The sequence below is a fragment of the Aegilops tauschii genome, chromosome 1 (assembly GCF_002575655.3).
Source record: "Aegilops tauschii subsp. strangulata cultivar AL8/78 chromosome 1, Aet v6.0, whole genome shotgun sequence".
NCBI lineage: Eukaryota > Viridiplantae > Streptophyta > Magnoliopsida > Poales > Poaceae > Aegilops > Aegilops tauschii.
In genome coordinates, this window is record NC_053035.3 from 347,940,387 (window position 1) to 347,959,236 (window position 18,850).

The window sequence follows — 18,850 nt, forward strand, 5'->3', positions numbered from 1 at the left end:
AGCCATTTCGCGGAATCTGGGCTCATCATCGCTTCCTCATAGTTCGTAGGTTCATCATGGTCAAGTAACATGACCTCCAGAACAGGATTACCGTACCACTCTGGTGCGGATCTTACTCTGGGTGACCTACGAGGTTCGGCAGCAACTTGATCTGAAGTTACATGATCATCATCATTAGCTTCCTCACTAATTGGTGTAGGAGTCACAGGAACAGATTTTTGTGATGAACTACTTTCCAATAAGGGAGCAGGTACAGTTACCTCATCAAGTTCTACTTTCCTCCCACTCACTTCTTTCGAGAGAAACTCCTTCTCTAGAAAGGATCCATTCTTAGCAACGAATATCTTGCCTTCGGATCTGTGATAGAAGGTGTACCCAACAGTCTCCTTTGGCTATCCTATGAAGACACATTTCTCTGATTTGGGTTCGAGCTTATCAGGTTGAAGCTTTTTCACATAAGCATCGCAACCCCAAACTTTAAGAAACGACAACTTTGGTTTCTTGCCAAACCACATTTCATAAGGCGTCGTCTGAACGGATTTAGATGGTGCCCTATTTAACGTGAATGCAGCCGTCTCTAAAGCATAACCCCAAAACGATAGCGGTAAATCGGTAAGAGACATCATAGATCGCACCATATCTAGTAAAGTATGATTACGATGTTCGGACACACCATTATGCTGTGGTGTTTCGGGTGGCGTGAGTTGCGAAACTATTCCGCATTGTTTCAAATGAAGACCAAACTCATAACTCAAATATTCTCCTCCACGATCAGATCGTAGAAACTTTATTTTCTTGTTAAGATGATTTTCCACTTCACTCTGAAATTCTTTGAACTTTTCAAATGTTTCAGACTTATGTTTCATTAAGTAGATATACCCATATCTACTCAAATCATCTGTGAAGGTGAGAAAATAACTATACCCGCCGCGAGCCTCAATATTCATCGGACCACATACATCAGTATGTATGATTTCCAACAAATCTGTTGCTCGCTCCATTGTTCCGGAGAACGGCGTTTTAGTCATCTTGTCCATGAGGCATGGTTCGCAAGTACCAAGTGATTCATAATCAAGTGATTCAAAAAGTCCATCAGTATGGAGTTTCTTCATGCGCTTTACACCAATATGACCCAAACGGCAGTGCCACAAATAAGTTGCACTATCATTATCAACTCTGCATCTTTTGGCTTCAACATTATGAATATGTGTATCACTACTATCGAGATTTAACAAAAATAGACCACTCTTCAAGGGTGCATGACCATAAAAGATATTACTCATATAAATAGAACAACCATTATTCTCAGATTTAAATGAATAACCGTCTCGCATCAAAAAAGATCCAGATATAATGTTCATGCTCAACGCTGGCACCAGATAACAATTATTCAGGTCTAAAATTAATCCCGAAGGTAGATGTAGAGGTAGCGTGCCGACGCCGATCACATCGACTTTGGAACCATTTCCCACGTGCATCGGCACCTCGTCCTTAGCCAATCTCCGCTTAATCCGTAGTCCGTGTTTCAAGTTGCAAATATTAGCAACAGAACCAGTATCAAATACCCAGGTGCTACTGCGAGCTTTAGTAAGGTACACATCAATAACATGTATATCACATATACCTTTGTTCACCTTGCCATCCTTCTTACCCGCCAAATACTTGTGGCAGTTCCGCTTCCAGTGACCAGTCTGTTTGCAGTAGAAGCACTCAGTCTCAGTCTTAGGTCGAGTCTTGGGTTTCTTCTCCTGAGCAGCAACTTGTTTGCCGTTCTTCTTGAAGTTCCCCTTCTTCTTCCCTTTACCCTTTTTCTTGAAACTGGTGGTCTTGTTGACCATCAACACTTGATGCTCCTTCTTGATTTCTACCTCCGTAGCCTTTAGCATTGCGAAGAGCTCGGGAATTTTCTTATCCACCCCTTGCATGTTATAGTTCATCGCGAAGCTCTTGTAGCTTGGTGGCACTGATTGAAGAAGTCTGTCAATGACACTACCATCAGGAAGATTAACTCCCAGTTGAATCAAGTGATTATTATACCCAGACATTTTGAGTATATGTTCACTGACAGAACTATTCTCCTCCATCTTACAGCTGTAGAATTTATTGGAGACTTCATATCTCTCAATCCGGGCATTTGCTTGAAATATTCACTTCAACTCCTGGAACATCTCATATGCTCCATGACGTTCAAAACGTCGTTGAAGTCCCGGTTCTAAGCCGTAAAGCATGGCACACTGAACTATCGAGTAGTCATCAGCTTTGCTCTGCCAGACGTTCTTAACGTTGTTAGTTGCATCTGCAGCAGGCCTGGCACCCAGCGGTGCTTCCAGGACATAATTCTTCTGTGCAGCAATGAGGATAATCCTCAAATTACGGACCCAGTCCGTGTAATTGCTACCATCATCTTTCAACTTTGCTTTCTCAAGGAACGCATTAAAACTCAACGGAACAATAGCACGGGCCATCTTTCTAGAACAACATAGACATGCAAAATACTATCAGGTACTAAGTTCATGATAAATTAAAGTTCAATTAATCATATTACTTAAGAACTCCCACTTAGATAGGCATCCCTCTAATCATCTAAGTGATCACGTGATCCAAATCAACTAAACCATGTCCTATCATCACGTGAGATGGAGTAGTTTTCAATGGTGAACATCACTATGTTGATCATATCTACTATATGATTCACGCTCGACCTTCCGGTCTCAGTGTTCTGAGGCCATATCTGCATATTCTAGGCTCGTCAAGTTTAACCCGAGTATTTCTGCGTGTGCAAAACTGGCTGCACCCGTTGTATGTGAACGTAGAGCTTATCACACCCGATCATCACGTGGTGTCTCGGCACGACGAACTTTGGCAACAGTGCATACTCAGGGAGAACACTTGTACCTTGAAATTTAGTGAGAGATCATCTTATAATGCTACCATCAATCAAAGCAGAATAAGATGCATAAAAGATAAACATCACATGCAATCAATATAAGTGATATGATATGGCCATCATCATCTTGTGCCTTTGATCTCCATCTCCAAAGCACCGTCATGATCACCATCGTCACCGGCTTGACACCTTGATCTCCATCGAAGCATCGTTGTCGTCTCGCCAACTATTGCTACTACGACTATCGCTACCGCTTAGTGATAAAGTAAAGCAATTACAGGGCGATTGCATTGCATACAATAAAGCGACAACCATATGGCTCCTGCCAGTTGCCGATAACTTTGTTACAAAACATGATCATCTCATACAATAAAATTTAGCATCATGTCTTGACCATATCACATCACAACATGCCCTGCAAAAACAAGTTAGACGTCATCTACTTTGTTGTTGCAAGTTTTACGTGGCTGCTACGGGCTGAGCAAGATCCGTTCTTACCTACGCATCAAAACCACAATGATATTTCGTCAAGGTAGTGTTGTTTCAACCTTCACAAGGACCGGGCGTAGCCACACTCGATTCAACTAAAGTTGGAGAAACTGACACCCGCCAGCCACCTGTGTGCGAAGCACGTCGGTAGAAACAGTCTCGCGTAAGCGTACGCGTAATGTCGGTCCGGGCCGCTTCATCCAACAGTACCGCCGAATCAAAGTATGACATGCTAGTAAGCAGTATGACTTGTATCACCCACAACTCACTTGTGTTCTACTCGTGCATATAACATTTAGGCATAAACCTGGCTCGGATGCCACTGTTGGGGAACGTAGTAATTTCAAAAAAATTCCTACGCACACGCAAGATCATGGTGATGCATAGCAACGAGAGGGGAGAGTGTCGTGCATGTACCCTCGTAGACCGTAAGCGGAAGCGTTATGACAATGCGGTTGATGTAGTCGTACGTCTTCACGATCCGACCGATCCAAGTACCGAACACACGGCACCTCCGAGTTCTGCACACGTTTAGCTCGGCGACGTCCCACGAACTCACGATCCAGCAGAGCTTCGCGGGAGAGTTCTGTCAGCACGACGGCGTGATGACGGTGATGATGATGCTACCGACGCAGGGCTTCGCCTAAGCACCGCTATGATATTACCGAGGTGGATTATGGTGGAGGGGGGTACCGCACACGGCTAAAAGATCAACTGATCAACTTGTGTGTCCATGGGGTGCCCCCTCCTCTGTATATAAAGGAGTGGAGGAGGGGGGAGGGCCGGCCCTCTATGGCATGCCCTGGAGGAGTCCTACTCCCACCGGGAGTAGGATCCCCCCTTCCCTAGTTGGACTAGGAGAGAAGGAAGGGGGAGAGAGGGAGGAAGGAAAGGGGGGCGCCGCCCCCTCCTAGTCCAAGTCAGACCAGAGGGGGAGGGGGCGCGTGGCCTGCCCTGGCCTCCTCTCTCTCTCTCCACTATGGCCCAATAAGGCCCATACACTTACCGGGGGGTTCTGGTAACCTCCCGGTACTCCGGTAAAATCCCGATTTCACCCGGAACTATTCCGATGTCCAAATATAGGCTTCCAATATATCGATCTTTATGTCTCGACCATTTCGAGACTCCTCATTATGTCCGTGATCATATCCGGGACTTTGAACTACCTTCGGTGCATCAAAACACATAAACTCATAATACCGATCGTCACCGAACGTTAAGCGTGCGGACCCTACGGGTTCAAGAACTATGTAGACATGACCGAGACACGTTTCCGATCAATAACCAATAGAGGAACCTGGATGCTCATATTGGCTCCCACATATTCTACGAAGATCTTTATCGGTCAAACCGCATAACGACATACGTTGTTCCCTTTGTCATCGGTATGTTACTTGCCCGAGATTCGATCATCGGTGTCGGTGTGGAACGACACCTATGGGATCACAAGAATCCCTACTAGGGTTGCCGGGGCGTGGGGTTGCGAGAAGAGCAGGGCTAGTAGACAGCACAAGGATCGTTTACCCAGGTTCGGGCCGCGAGGATGCGTAAAACCCTAGTCCTGCTTTGGTGGGTGTATTTCAGAGAGTTCTTGAGCTCTCGAACTAGCTGTGGTCAGTGCATGGTTCGAAAGAGGCGAATCCTTCTCCAGTATGCCATGGGCCTCCTTTTATAGTCGAAAGGGGCTGCCACAGTGGCACACAGGAGGTGGAAAGGCGTACAGTGCCCTGTGCTTATCGCTCGTATTACAGGACAAGATGCATTTAATGTGTAGCTTAGGTGTCCCCTTGCTTTATTGGGGACGGGGACGAGGCCCGTCCCGTCCATCGCCGCTCCTCCTCGCCTTGACACGCGCCCTGGCCAGTGAGGTGCGTGGTGCCATGTAGGTAGGCAGGCAGCTGAGGTGGCGCAGTGGCGGAGCCTTCACGAAGATCTGCATGCCGCCACACAGGCGCTCGATGAGTTGGCCTGGGAGCTGCATGTTGCCACGCAGGTGCCCGCCCAGCTGGTTGGGCTGGCAGCTGCATGTGAACGCCGGTGGAAGCTTGGTTGGCGCGGGCCTGGCAGTGGCCCCGCTGGCGTCCTTGGCGAGGGCCTTGCCGGGTGGCCCGGCAAGGGTCTTGCCGTGTGGCCCGGCAAGGGGCTTGCCGCGGCGTGTTGTCGTCCCCGGCAAGGACCTTGCCGGTGGTCTGGTGGCCTTCCTCGGCAAGGATCTCGCTGATGATCGTCTTCTTCTAATCCTCATCTGATCTTGAGTATGTCTTCACAAAGATCTGCATGCCACCACAGAGGTGCCTTCCCGAGCCCTGGCCCCACGTGGATGATGGCGTTGGGGACCGTGGGCTCAAGGGTGGCTCGCTCTGTTGGTGTGGGGCGAGCTACCCCGACAAGGGTATTGCCGGGGCTGCCCTGGCAAGGGTCTTGCCAGGGGAACCTGCTTCGTCCCTCTGCTCTTTGTGGTCTTGGCCTTGGCATTGCTCTGATTATCTTGGGCTTCGGTCTTACCTTGGCTCACCTCCCCTGTTCTGCTTGGCGTGACCGTAGGCGCGGCTCCGACTGCCCGTGCACAGGTAAAGGGGTACAAAAGTGTGCCCCTCTTTTTGTACACCGACAGGAGCCCCCGGGCCTGGGCCACACATAAGCGCGACACGTTGTTGGGCCAGGCCCAAAACGGTGCACGGGCAGGTGGGCGGTTTTTACCGCGGTAAAACTTTTCATGCGCTACGCTTCCCACGACCCGCGCGCGCGGTGCGGCGTGGAGGGGTGTGCGTGACGTGGGCGGCATGCGTGGGGCGGTTTCCACACGCATGCGTCATATCACAGTAAAGAGGCGGCTCGCGCCTTCCCCGTAAAAAGAGGGAGGCGTGGAGGCGCGGCTCATTTACTGAACGGGGCCGGGTCACGGTCTTCAAGGCGTCCACTCCCCACGATCACGGGGTGGGGAGAGGTCGCTTCACCTGTCCCCTCAGTTCTGCACGTCCGCCACGCGTCCTTCATGCGCCTGTGGTGGCAAGCGGTGGAGGCGGGAAACCGGGCCATCGCTGGTTGGGGCAGCGGGTCGGTCCTGATTCCCTGCGCCTCCAGTGGCTGGATTGGCCGAGCGGGGCAGCCGAGCCCTGACCCTGCCCCTTTATAAAGAGGGGGAAGGGGGGATGGCGTCCCGCATTCTTTTATCATCTGCCTCCTCTTGCTTCTGCTTCTTCCTTTCACTCGCTATGGAGAAAGGGAATCCGGGTCCCTCGACGGTGGCGGCGAGGGTCGCTGCTCGAGAGCGCATCCCTCCTCCTCCTGAGCCCGTGGTGGTGGAACCGGCCACGAGGGGAAGGGGGAGGGGGCGAGGCCGGGGCAGAGGTCGGAGTGCTCGGGGAAGGGGAGGACGGGGCGGCGTGCCGGCTTCGCCCCCGCCAATGGTGCCTTTCCCGATGGAAGGCCATGTCGGAGATCAGCCCCGCGAGTTCTTCATTAGGCTGCGCCGGCCTCCGCATCGCCGTCTCCGTCTTCCCGCCCCGTTTGCTCAAGAGATGGAGCGTGACCGGCCCCAATCCCTCAGATTGCACATGAGGGGTTGTGGGAATGGGGGCACGCAGGTCGACGTCGACTTCCCGGCTCCTCGGGTCATGTACCTCCGTCGTGGGTGGAAGACGTTCGCTCGCATCCACAGCCTGATGGCGGGGCTCGTCCTCTACTTCAAATTAATGGAGGACGGCCTGCTCTTCGTCAAGGTCTTCGGAGAGTTCGGGACTCGCCTGAAGTGCTGCGTGGAGAGCTCCTCCGATGGAGATTCCGACGATGGAAGCTCTTCCTCGAGCGAAAGTGACGAGGAGGACAACGGGGCAGATGACGGGGATGAGTCCGACTAGGCGTCGGACGCCCCGCGCCTGGGCGGGTGTGGCAGCAGCAGCATCTGCACCTGGCCGCTCCTCCGGTAGAGTTTTGCCGGGGGTGGGGCCAGCTCCTTGAACTTCTCGGGGCAGTCTCCTTGGGCGGCTGGCGCCGGGAGGCTGCGGAAGAGGAAGAGGGCGGGCGGCAAGGTCGTCAACTTGGAGTACGCGGGCACCGACGCCTCATTCGCGTACTGCCGGTCCTGCCGCCTCGTCTTCCAGCTCCTTTCCCGGCACCGTCATCACCGGCCTACCCGTGGGCGGCCACCGAGGTGTTCTCTTGGTGCTTTCTGCTGCTCGTAGCTTGCCTAGGCGCCCCTTTTGTCCTCTCGCCTCCTTGACCTGCCTCCTGAGGAGAGGGACAAGAAAGGAATCACGGGCACCTTATCTCTTTTTTAATCTGTAAGCCTTCGGGCCTTGTTAAATTTAAAGCTTGTAATCCCCTTTGTTCATGTTTTTCATTTCGTACGAACTGTACCTGTATGTGATGTTTTTAATGAAAAAGGGATGCTTGCCGGGTTTTTCGTTCGTGGGTAAATCCCGCGACAAGGAGCGAATACTTGTTATTGTTTAAGATAAACGTTTTTCGCCCGGCAACAGGCCTTGCCGCCCCCACTCCACTCGACCGTTCTCGCGCTCTTGGCGGAGGCAGGGATGAAGTGGGCTTTAGGCTCCTCGTTCTACCTCCTTGCCGCCGCGGCTACAACCAAATCCGGACCCAGGAAATAATCCTTAGGTATAGGAAAAAGGGGAGCACGACAGCCTAGAGATAAAAACGAGGTTTCACATGCCCCAGTCCTATTCCGAAATGCATGACAGAGGATAAAATACTTATCTGGATCTGCGGCCCCCGGCAACCATGTCTTGCCGCGGTTGGACCCCCGTGCTTGCAGCCCCCGGCAACTCTGGTTTGCTGGGGTTGGGATGCCGGTCCGTTTCCCTTCTTCCAAGTAGCTCAGCAAAAGTGCTCATGTGCCCTGCGAACCAAAGGAGGACAGAAAAGAAATAGATTGACGCGCACTCGACCTCTAGGCTAGGGGTTAGTCGCCGCTAAGCACTATCAACCCTAACCAAGGAAGAGACTCGACCTAGCATGCATGCTATGACTTAGGGCGCCATCACTTCATTTATTTATGCTCAGGGTCTACGCCTAGCTTTGTACGAAGGGTTACATGCCTCGCCGGCAAAGCTTGTACAAAAGGTGGCTTGCTGGGAGGCCCGGCAAGCTGCGCCTTATGGGTAAAACTTGCGAAGATGCTCGATGTTCCAGGAGTTGCTCACTGGGACGGCATCTTCGGTCTCCAGGCGGACTGCGCCGGGCCTGGTGACTCGTATTACCCGATAAGGGCCTTCCCACTTCGGCGTCAACTTGTTGGTATTCTTGGCCGACTGAACGCGCCGAAGAACAAGGCCGCCTTCCTCAAAGCTTCAGGCATGAACCTTGCGGCTATGGTAGCGGCGCAAGGCTTGCTGGTAGCGCGCTGCTCTCACAGCCGCCCGAAGACGATCTTCCTCAAGGAGGGTCGCGTCATCTTGGCGCAACTGCTCTTGCTCAAGCTCATCATAAGCGAGCACTCGAGGTGACCCGTATATGAGTTCCGTGGGGAGAACTGCTTCTGCCCCGTAGACCAGGGCAAAAGGTGTCTGGCTGGTGGCTCGATTTGGCGTCGTCCTGATCGACCAAAGAACCGCCGGCAATTCATCAATCCAGCGCCTTCCGCTCTCGTGCACCTTGTCAAAAGTCTTTGTCCTTAGGCCTCGCAACACTTCAGCATTCGCCCTCTCCGCTTGGCCGTTGCTCCGTGGGTGTGCCACGGAAGCAAAACAGACCTTGCTGCCGAGGTCTTGAATGTATTGCATGAAGGTGTGGTTCATGAACTGCGTGCCATTGTCGGTTATGACTCTGTTTGGCACACCAAAACGGCAGACCAGTCCCTTGAAAAACTTGACAGCTGATTGAGCAGTCACCTTTCTCACTGCTTCCATCTCCGGCCACTTTGTGAACTTGTCGATCGCAACGTACAAGTACTCAAAGCCCCTGACAGCGCGGGGGAAAGGGCCCAGTATATCGAGCCCCCAGACCGAGAATGGCCAGGAGAGAGGGATTGTTTGAAGGGCTTGAGCTGGTTGATGAATCTTCTTTGAATGGAACTGACACGTTTCACACTTGGTTACTAGTGCCGTCGCATCCTGGAGGGCGGTGGGCCAGAAGAAACCTTGCCGGAACGCCTTCCCGGCAAGGGCCCTCGACCCTATGTGTGAGCCACATATGCCTCCATGTATCGCCGCCAACAGCTCCAGTCCTTCCTCCCGGGGGATGCACTTCAATTTCACACACATTCGCCTTCTCTTGTACAGGATGTCATCGACAAACTGGTAGAGGGCGGACCGACGGGCTACTTTTTTTGCTTTTTCCTGCTCCTCAGGAAGTTCCCCTGTTTGGAGGAATTGGACGGTATGCTGCGCCCATGCCGGAGCCTGGGGCTCGACAGCAAGGACCAAAGGCATTTCTTCCGCCATGGGAGCGACTGTCTCTACGGCCATGGCTTGACGCCCTGCCGGAGCCAGTTGCTCTTGGGCAGGCTCAGCGTCCGCGGCAGCACCCTTGCCGGCAGCCCCAGGGGGCTCGGTAGGAAAGTACTTGCCGGGAACTGATTTCCTTTGCTTGTTCTGCCCCGCTGATGGTTCGACGGATGGTTGAGTTAACCGAAGCAAAAATGTACCTGGTTCCACAGGTAGCTTGAATGTGGCACGCTTTGACAGGTAATCGGCGATGTCGTTCTCCGCTCGGGGGATGTGCTCCGCTTGGATACCGTCAAAGCGTTCCTCCAGCTTCCTCACCTCATCTACATAAGCTTCCATCAATGGGCTCTGATAATCCTTGTTGACCTGTCTGACAACGAGCTGCGAGTCACCCCTGACGATGAGCTTCTTAACCCCGAGGTCTGCCGCAATCCTGAGACCGGCAAGCAATCCCTCGTACTCAGCAGTGTTGTTGGTGGACATCTCCCTGGGGAAGTGCATCTGGATCACGTACTTGAGGTGCTCTCCGGTGGGTGCGACGAGCAGCACACCGGCACCGGCGCCTTGCAGCGAGAAAGCCCCATCAAAGTACATGATCCAGTCGCGGTCTGCTTCCTTGCCGGGGAGAGTGGTCTCCTGGATTTCTTCGTCAGGCGTCAAGCTCCATTCTGCAATGAACTCCGCCAAGACTCTGCTCTGAATTGTCGAGGTACTTTCAAACTTTAAACCAAAGCTTGACAGCTCCAAGGCCCATTCCACAATCCTTCTAGTCGCATCTAGGTTATGCAGTATCCGTTGTAATGGGAGGCGGGTGACGACAGTGATCTCGTGGGCTTGGAAGTAATGACGCAGCTTCCTCGAGGCCATAAGGAGGCCGAAGAGCAATTTCTGCACACTGGAGTACCTCGATCTAGCTCCCTGCAAGAGGTAGTTGACAAAGTAAACCGGATGCTGCATCATCTTCTTCTTCTGCACCACCTCACTTGACTGCGTGGGCACTGCCTCGGCGGCATCAGACTCTGCTGGGGGCCTCGCCTTGCCGGCACCAGGCCCTTGCCGCTGTAACGAGATTGAACTAGGTATTGAGATACCGACGATCGAATCTCGGGCAAGTAACATACCGATGACAAAGGGAACAACGTATGCTGTTATGCGGTCTGGCCGATAAAGATCTTCGTAGAATATGTGGGAGCCAATATGAGGATCCAGGTTCCGCTATTGGTTATTGACCGGAGACATGTCTCGGTCATGTCTACATAGCTCTCGAACCCGTAGGGTCCGCACGCTTAACGTTTCGATGACAGTTATATTATGAGTTTATATGTTTTGATGTACCGACGGTTGTTCGGAGTCCTGGATGTGATCACGGACATGACGAGGAGTCTCGAAATGGTCGAGACATGAAGATTGATATATTGGAAGCCTATGTTTGGATATCGGAAGTGTTCCGGGTGAAATCGGGATTTTACCGGAGTACCGAGGGGTTACCGGAACCCCCCGGGGGCTTAATGGGCCATAGTGGGCCTTTGTGGAGAAGAGGAGAGGCGGCCAGGGCAGGACCGCGCGCCCCTCCCTCCTAGTCCGAATAGGACAAGGAGAAGGGGGCGGCGCCCCCCCTTTCCTTCCTCTCTCCCTCCTCTTTCCCCCTCCACTCCTAATCCAACTAGGAAAAGGGAGGGGGTCCTACTCCCGGTGGGAGTAGGACTCCACCTGGCGCGCCCCTCCTGGCCGGCCGCACCTCCCCCTTGCTCCTTTATATACGGGGGCAAGGGGGCACCCTAGAGACACAACAATTGATCGCTTGATCTTTTAGCCGTGTGCGGTGCCCCCCTCCACCATAGTCCACCTCGATAATACTGTAGCGGTGCTTAGGCGAAGCCCTGCGTCGGTAGAACATCATCATCGTCACCACGCCATCGTGCTGACGAAACTCTCCCTCAACACTCGGCTGGATCGGAGTTCGAGGGACGTCATCGGGCTGAACGAGTGCTGAACTCGGAGGTGCCATGCGTTCGGTACTTGATCGGTCGGATCGTGAAGACGTACGACTACATCAACCGCGTTGTGCTAACGCTTCCGCTTTCGGTCTATGAGGGTACGTGGACAACACTCTCCCCTCTCGTTGCTATGCATCACCATGATCTTGCGTGTGCGTAGGAATTTTTTTGAAATTACTACGTTCCCCAACACAATGGCGCCCATCAGAAGGTTTTCTACCGAAGAGAAAGGAAAGGCTCCCCGTGATGATCCGGGGCCACTTCCGCCGAAGAAGAGGTCGATCCATCGCCGTGATGAAGCGACGATGCAGGTGGTGATGAGGCCTTGGTGCGAGCGGCCTCCTCCAGGGTACCCGCTACCCTTGTACGCCTGAGCCGAGGGCTCGGGAGGTCGGAGCGACGAGCAGCGCCGCCCACGCCGTGCCCGGGGTCGCAGCGCCACGGCGGCACGTGCCGTCGCCCTGGGATCCACGCCGCGGACACCTCGCGCGAGTTGGTGCTGTGGGCGCCGATGCCTCCAAGCTCCTGGATCCGCTTCCCGCGGTTCTTCTCCGACGTGATGCCGCCGAGGGGGCCTCTCGAGCTCTGGTTGCAGCACGCCGACTGCAGCGCTCCGGCAACCGGAGCAGAGATCGAAGCGGTTCCCACCGGCAAGATCTTCATGACCCGCGGCTGGGGGGAGATCGCACGGGTCTGCCGTGCGAGGGGCGCCCTCGCAATCCACTTCGAGTACGACGGCGCTTCCACGCTCTTCTTCAAGGTCTTCGACGCCGAGGGCCGCCGCCTGGAGTGCTGCCCCAAAGAGGAGCGCCAAGCTGACGCGCGCTTGCTACCTCTTGAGCACTGTGTTGGTTTTTCCTTGAAGAGGAAAGGATGATGCAGCAAAGTAGCGTAAGTATTTCCCTCAGTTTTTGAGAACCAAGGTATCAATACAGTAGGAGGCTACGCGCGAGTCCCTCGTACCTACACAAAACAAATAACTCCTCGCAACCAACGCGATAAGGGGTTGTCAATCCCTTCACGGTCACTTACGAGAGTGAGATCTGATATATATAATAGGATAATATTTTTGGTATTTTTGTGATAAAGATGCAAAATAAAATAAAAGCAAAGGAAATAACTAAGTGTTGGAAGATTAATATGATGAAGATAGACCCGGGGGCCATAGGTTTCACTACTGGCTTCTCTCAAGAGCATAAGTATTTTACGGTGGGCGAACGAATTACTGTTGAGCAATGGACAGAATTGAGCATAGTTATGAGAATATCTAGGTATGATCATGTATATAGGCATCACGTCCGAGACAAGTAGACCGACTCCTGCCTGCATCTACTACTATTACTCCACTCATCGACCGCTATCCAACATGCATCTAGAGTATTAAGTTAATGAAAATAGAGTAATGCCTTAAGCAAGATGACATGATGTAGAGGGATAAATTCATGCAATATGATAAAAACCCCATCTTGTTATCCTCGATGGCAAAAATACAATACGTGCCTTGCTGCCCCTACTGTCACTGGGAAAGAACACCGCAAGATTGAACCCAAAGCTAAGCACTTCTCCCATTGCAAGAAAGATCAATCTAGTAGGCCAAACCAAACTGATAATTCGAAGAGACTTGCAAAGATAACCAATCATACATAAAAGAATTCAGAGAAGATTCAAATATTGTTCATAGATAATCTTGATCATAAACCCACAATTCATTGATCTCAACAAACACACTGCAAAAACAAGATTACACGAATAGATCTCCACGAGAGAGGGGGGAACATTGTATTGAGATCCAAAAAGAGAGAAGAAGCCATCTAGCTAATAACTATGGACCCGAAGGTCTGAGGTAAACTACTCACACTTCATCGGAGAGGCTATGGTGTTGATGTATGTAGCGACCAGACCTCAAATGGTCTGTGCTGCTGTGCACCAGTGTCATCCCTGGATCAGTAATGCTGACACGCACAGTACAAATGGAGGATTTATAACAGAGTAGCAATCACACACTTATTACATCGAATATCTCCAAAGAGAATAAGTATGATAAATATGGCTTAAGGCCATCTAAAAACGATAACAGCGGAAGACTTGGAAGATAAGTGAGTCCATCAACTCCAGCGGCATCACTGAGTATAAGACCACGACCTAAGGCACCTTACTCGTCATCTGAAAAGTCTGCAACATGAAATGTTGCAGCCCGAAAACGGGTCAGCACATGGAATATGCTGGCAATGTAACACATAGAGAAACAATGAACAGTAATAATACTATACTACATGCATATAAGGCTGGTGGAAAGCTCTATGGTTAAAGTTTTTGCGGAAAGCCAATTTTTCCCTACTGCAAAGGAATAAATTTTATTTAACTATCATGGTGGTTGTTAAACATTGAGATGGTGGACAGCATCTCAATCCCAATTAGGTGTCATCAATAACCCAACAAAATTAATTAAAAGTAACATGGTGATGATATTCACATGATAATCCAGGTACTAGATACTCAAATTGTCCATAACCGGGGACACGGCTAACCATGATTAGTTTGTACACTCTGCAGAGGTTTGTGCACTTTTCCCCACAAGACTCGATCTCCTCCATTGGATTACTCGCACTACATGGTGTTTGAGTAACGGATGACCGAGACACAGTCTTTCAGAAGTGTTTGCACCTTACGTATGGGTAGACAGTTACACCTACTTTCCCCTACATCTGCTAGTCTACCACTGTAAGAGTTCACACAACTTAGTCAACTATGCTAGAGCCCATAATAGCTTGTGGCTGCACACGGAAGTTTCTAGCATGAATAATCTCATGATCCCTTTGAACCTGGGTGGCGGTCCAAAAGAAAAACAGGCAATCCTGGAATACCCAGGTACCTCAATCCACCCAGATGTGAGTTTTAGTTGCCACCTTAAGTAAACCATTATTAACAATCTCACATCTGTCATGAATATCACTCAAACCCAATCCACGTCTACGAGCATAGCATGGCAATATAATAGCAAACGTAGAAGTAACTCCCAAGGGTTTGATAAAAGAACAGGTAATAGGTACTACCTCAACTACTTCCCAATACCTACAATTTAATTAGATCCTAATCATGCAATGTTTGAGGAATAGATCTAATGCAATAAAAACTGGGTATGGAAGGTATATGATCAAAGTGTTACTTGCCTTGCTGATGATCCGCGAAACCTAGCGATTCGAAGTAACAAGCGGCACACTCCGGGTACTCTATCACAAACAAACAAGCAAACAATAAGTACTCATCTAATGCACAGGTAAAACGCGAATGAAAGATCCAACCAAAAAGTTCAACTTAAGAACTCTGGTTTGCAAAAAGAATCAACTCGAACGAAGCAATGAAAGTCAAACGGCGAAAGAAACAAACTTCGTTTACTAATCTGGATCTAGGTCAAATTTTATAGTAGCAAAAACTTGTTTGAGTAGGTTAACCGGAAAGAGAATTTCGAGACGAAACTCTAGGCGCTTCAATCGCCTGATTCCGATAAACGAGCGAAAAATTAAACAGAAACGAAGATTCGATCAGAAATCGAGATCTGAGATAATCGCGGAAAAGTCCGATGAAAAAGAAAAACGGACGAACGGTTAAAGAACGGACGTTCGTTAACAGAGAAAATCCGACGAACGCGTTCGTTAAAACGAACGGGTCGGTGAACGTTCACAAAATAACAAAACCGAAGAAATAAACCGATCTAGGGTTTTTTTATAAAACGAACGGTTTTTTTAAACAAAACCGGCAACGACGGCGAGGTATACCTCGTCGGGGCAGGGCTCCGGCGGGGCTCCGGCTGGCTCCGGCGAGGGCGGCGGGGTGCGGCGGGGTGCGGCGGGGCTCAGGGGGCTCGGGGGTGGCGAGGGGCGGCTCCGGCGGCGGGGTTCGGCGAGCGGCGGCGGCCTTCGGGCTCCGGCTCCGGCGGCGGGGTGCGGGGCGGGTGCGGGGCGGCGGCGGGGTGAGAGGGAGGGGGCGGCGGGGGGGTTTATAAAGAGGGGGGGAAGGGGTGCTTGGAGGAGGGGGCAAGGCACGGCGGCGGGGTGTCCGTGGCGGACACGGCGGCGGCGTCCGGCGTGCTCGCGGAGGAGAACGCGGAGATGGGCCGGCGGCTCGGCTGGGCCTCGGCCCGGTCGGGAGCGGCGCGATTTTTTTTAAAATGTTCCGCCGAAAAATTCGTAGAAAAATAAATAAAAATCCAAAAAAGATAAAACAAATTTTCCCCGTCTAGTTAGAATATTTAACACAGGGTGAACATTTTTTTGACACAAAAATAAATTTTTGAAAACATGCAATATTTTTTAATGCAATTAAAATTGCAAATAAAATCCAATAAATGATTTTAACATTTTTCCTCCAATATTTCAATTGTTTTGGAGAAGTCATATTTTCTCCTCTCATTTATTTTTAATGAAATATTTTTCCGGAGAGAAAAATAATTAAAACCAAAATCCTCGTTTTATTATTTGATGAAAATCAAATATGAAAATTCGAGAAAATCCCCAACTCTCTCCGAGGGTCCTTGAGTTGCTTAGGATTTATCGAGGATTTGTCGAAATGCAATAAAATATGATATGCAATGATGATCTATGTATAACATACCAAATTGAAAATTTGGGATGTTACAAACCTACCCCCCTTAAGATGAATCTCGCCCTCGAGATTCGGGTTGGCTAGAAAACAGGTGGGAGTGGTCCTTCCGTAGATCTTCCTCTCGCTCCCAGGTGGCTTCATCTTCCGTGTGGTGACTCCACTGGACTTTGCAAAACTTGATAACCTTACTGCGGGTAACTCGACTGGCATACTCAAGAATCTTAACTGGTTTCTCCTCATAGGTCAAATCACTTTCCAGCTGAATCGCTTCCAGCGGCACAGTACCTCTCAGTGGTATCTCAGCCATCTCTGTGTGGCACTTCTTCAACTGGGAAACGTGAAATACATCATGAACTCCTGACAATCCTTCGGGCAATTCCAGCTTGTAGGCAACTTCTCCCATACGTTCCAAAACTCTGTATGGTCCGATAAAACGGGGCGCTAACTTTCCCTTAACTCCAAAGCGCTTCACTCCTCGAAGTGGTGATACTCGAAGATAAACTCTGTCTCCAACTTCGTGAACTGTCTCCTTTCGTTTAGAATCAGCATAACTCTTCTGCCTGGACTGGGCTACCTTGAGCCTATCGCGAATCAACCTCACTTTATGTTCAGACTCCTTAATCAAATCTGGTCCAAACAACTGACGGTCTCCAACTCCGTCCCGTAACAACGGTGTTCTACACCTCCTTCCGTACAAAGCTTCGAAAGGGGCCATCTTCAAACTGGTTTGATAACTGTTGTTATATGAAAACTCTGCATATGGCAAATTGTCAATCCAACTAGATCCATAATCTAGTGCACAAGCTCTCAACATGTCCTCCAAAATCTGGTTGACTCTCTCGGTCTGTCCATCTGTCTGTGGGTGAAAAGCTGTACTAAATTCTAGCCTGGTTCCCAATGTTTCATGTAACTGCTTCCAAAACTTCGAGGTAAATTGGGTTCCTCTGTCTGATACAATGGTCCTCGGAACTCCATGCAAACATACGATCCTGGTCATGTATATCTTTGCCAACTTATCACTGGTGTAAGTGGTCTTCACTGGAATGAAATGAGCCACTTTCGTCAAACGGTCGACTACAACCCATATTGAGTCATAGCCTGAACGAGTCCTGGGTAATCCCGTGATAAAATCCATGCCTATTTTATCCCACTTCCATCCGGGTATCGGCAATGGTTGTAGCAATCCTGCTGGCTTCTGATGCTCTGCCTTCACTCTCTGACATACATCACAAACTGCTACATACTCTGCAATATCCTTCTTCATTCCGGTCCACCAGAAAGTATTCTTCAGATCCAAATACATCTTGGTATTTCCTGGGTGAATCGAGTACGGTGAATCATGGGCTTCTTGCAAAATCAACTTCCTGATCTCCGGGTCTTTTGGCACATAAACGCGGTCCTCAAACCATAAGGTATCGTGCTCGTCCTCACGAAATCCCTTGGCTTTTCCTTTGCTCATCTTCTCCTTTATCTCTTCAATCTCCTTGTCTGTCTTCTGAGCTTCTCTGATCCTTTCCATCAAGGTAGACTGAATCTCCAGTGTCGCTAAATAGCCTCTTGGGACTATCTCCAAACATAGTTCGCGAAGGTCCTCGGCTAACTCCTGAGGTAACTCTCCTGTCATGAGGGTGTTGACATGACTCTTGCGGCTCAACGCGTGTGCTACTACGTTAGCCTTTCCTGGGTGATAATGCAATCTCATATCATAATCCTTAATGAGCTCCAACCATCTCCTCTGTCTGAGATTTAACTCCTGCGTGAAAATATACTTCAAACTCTTGTGATCCGTATACACCTCACAATGGTTTCCGATGAGAAAATGTCTCCATGTCTTCAACGCATGCACCACGGCTGCTAACTCCAAATCATGCGTAGCATAATTCTTCTCATGGGGTTTAAGTTGTCGTGAAGCATATGACACAACTCTTCCTTCCTGCATAAGCACTGCTCCAAGTCCTCGACGAGAAGCGTCGCAATAAACTTCATAGTCCTTGCGTTGATCTGGCAGAATCAACACTGGTGATGTAACCAATCGTTTCTTCAACTCTTGGAAACTAGCTTCACAATCCTCAGTCCAATTGAATTTGGTGTCCTTCTTCAATAGCTCAGTCATGGGCTTAGCAATCTTCGAGAAATTCTCGATGAACCTCCGGTAGTATCCTGCAAGTCCAAGAAAACTCCGGATTTCTCCAACTGTCGTGGGTGATTCCCAACTTGTCACTGTGTCAACCTTGGCAGGGTCTACTGCTATTCCTTCTCCAGAAATAACATGTCCAAGGAATCCAACTTCCTTCAGCCAAAATTCACATTTGCTGAACTTGGCATATAACTGATGTTCTCTGAGCTTCTCAAGTACCAATCGCAAATGCTCCTCATGCTCTTCCTCATTCTTGGAAAAGACTAAAATATCGTCAATGAACACCACGACGAACTTATCCAAAAACTACATAAACACTTTGTTCATCAGGTTC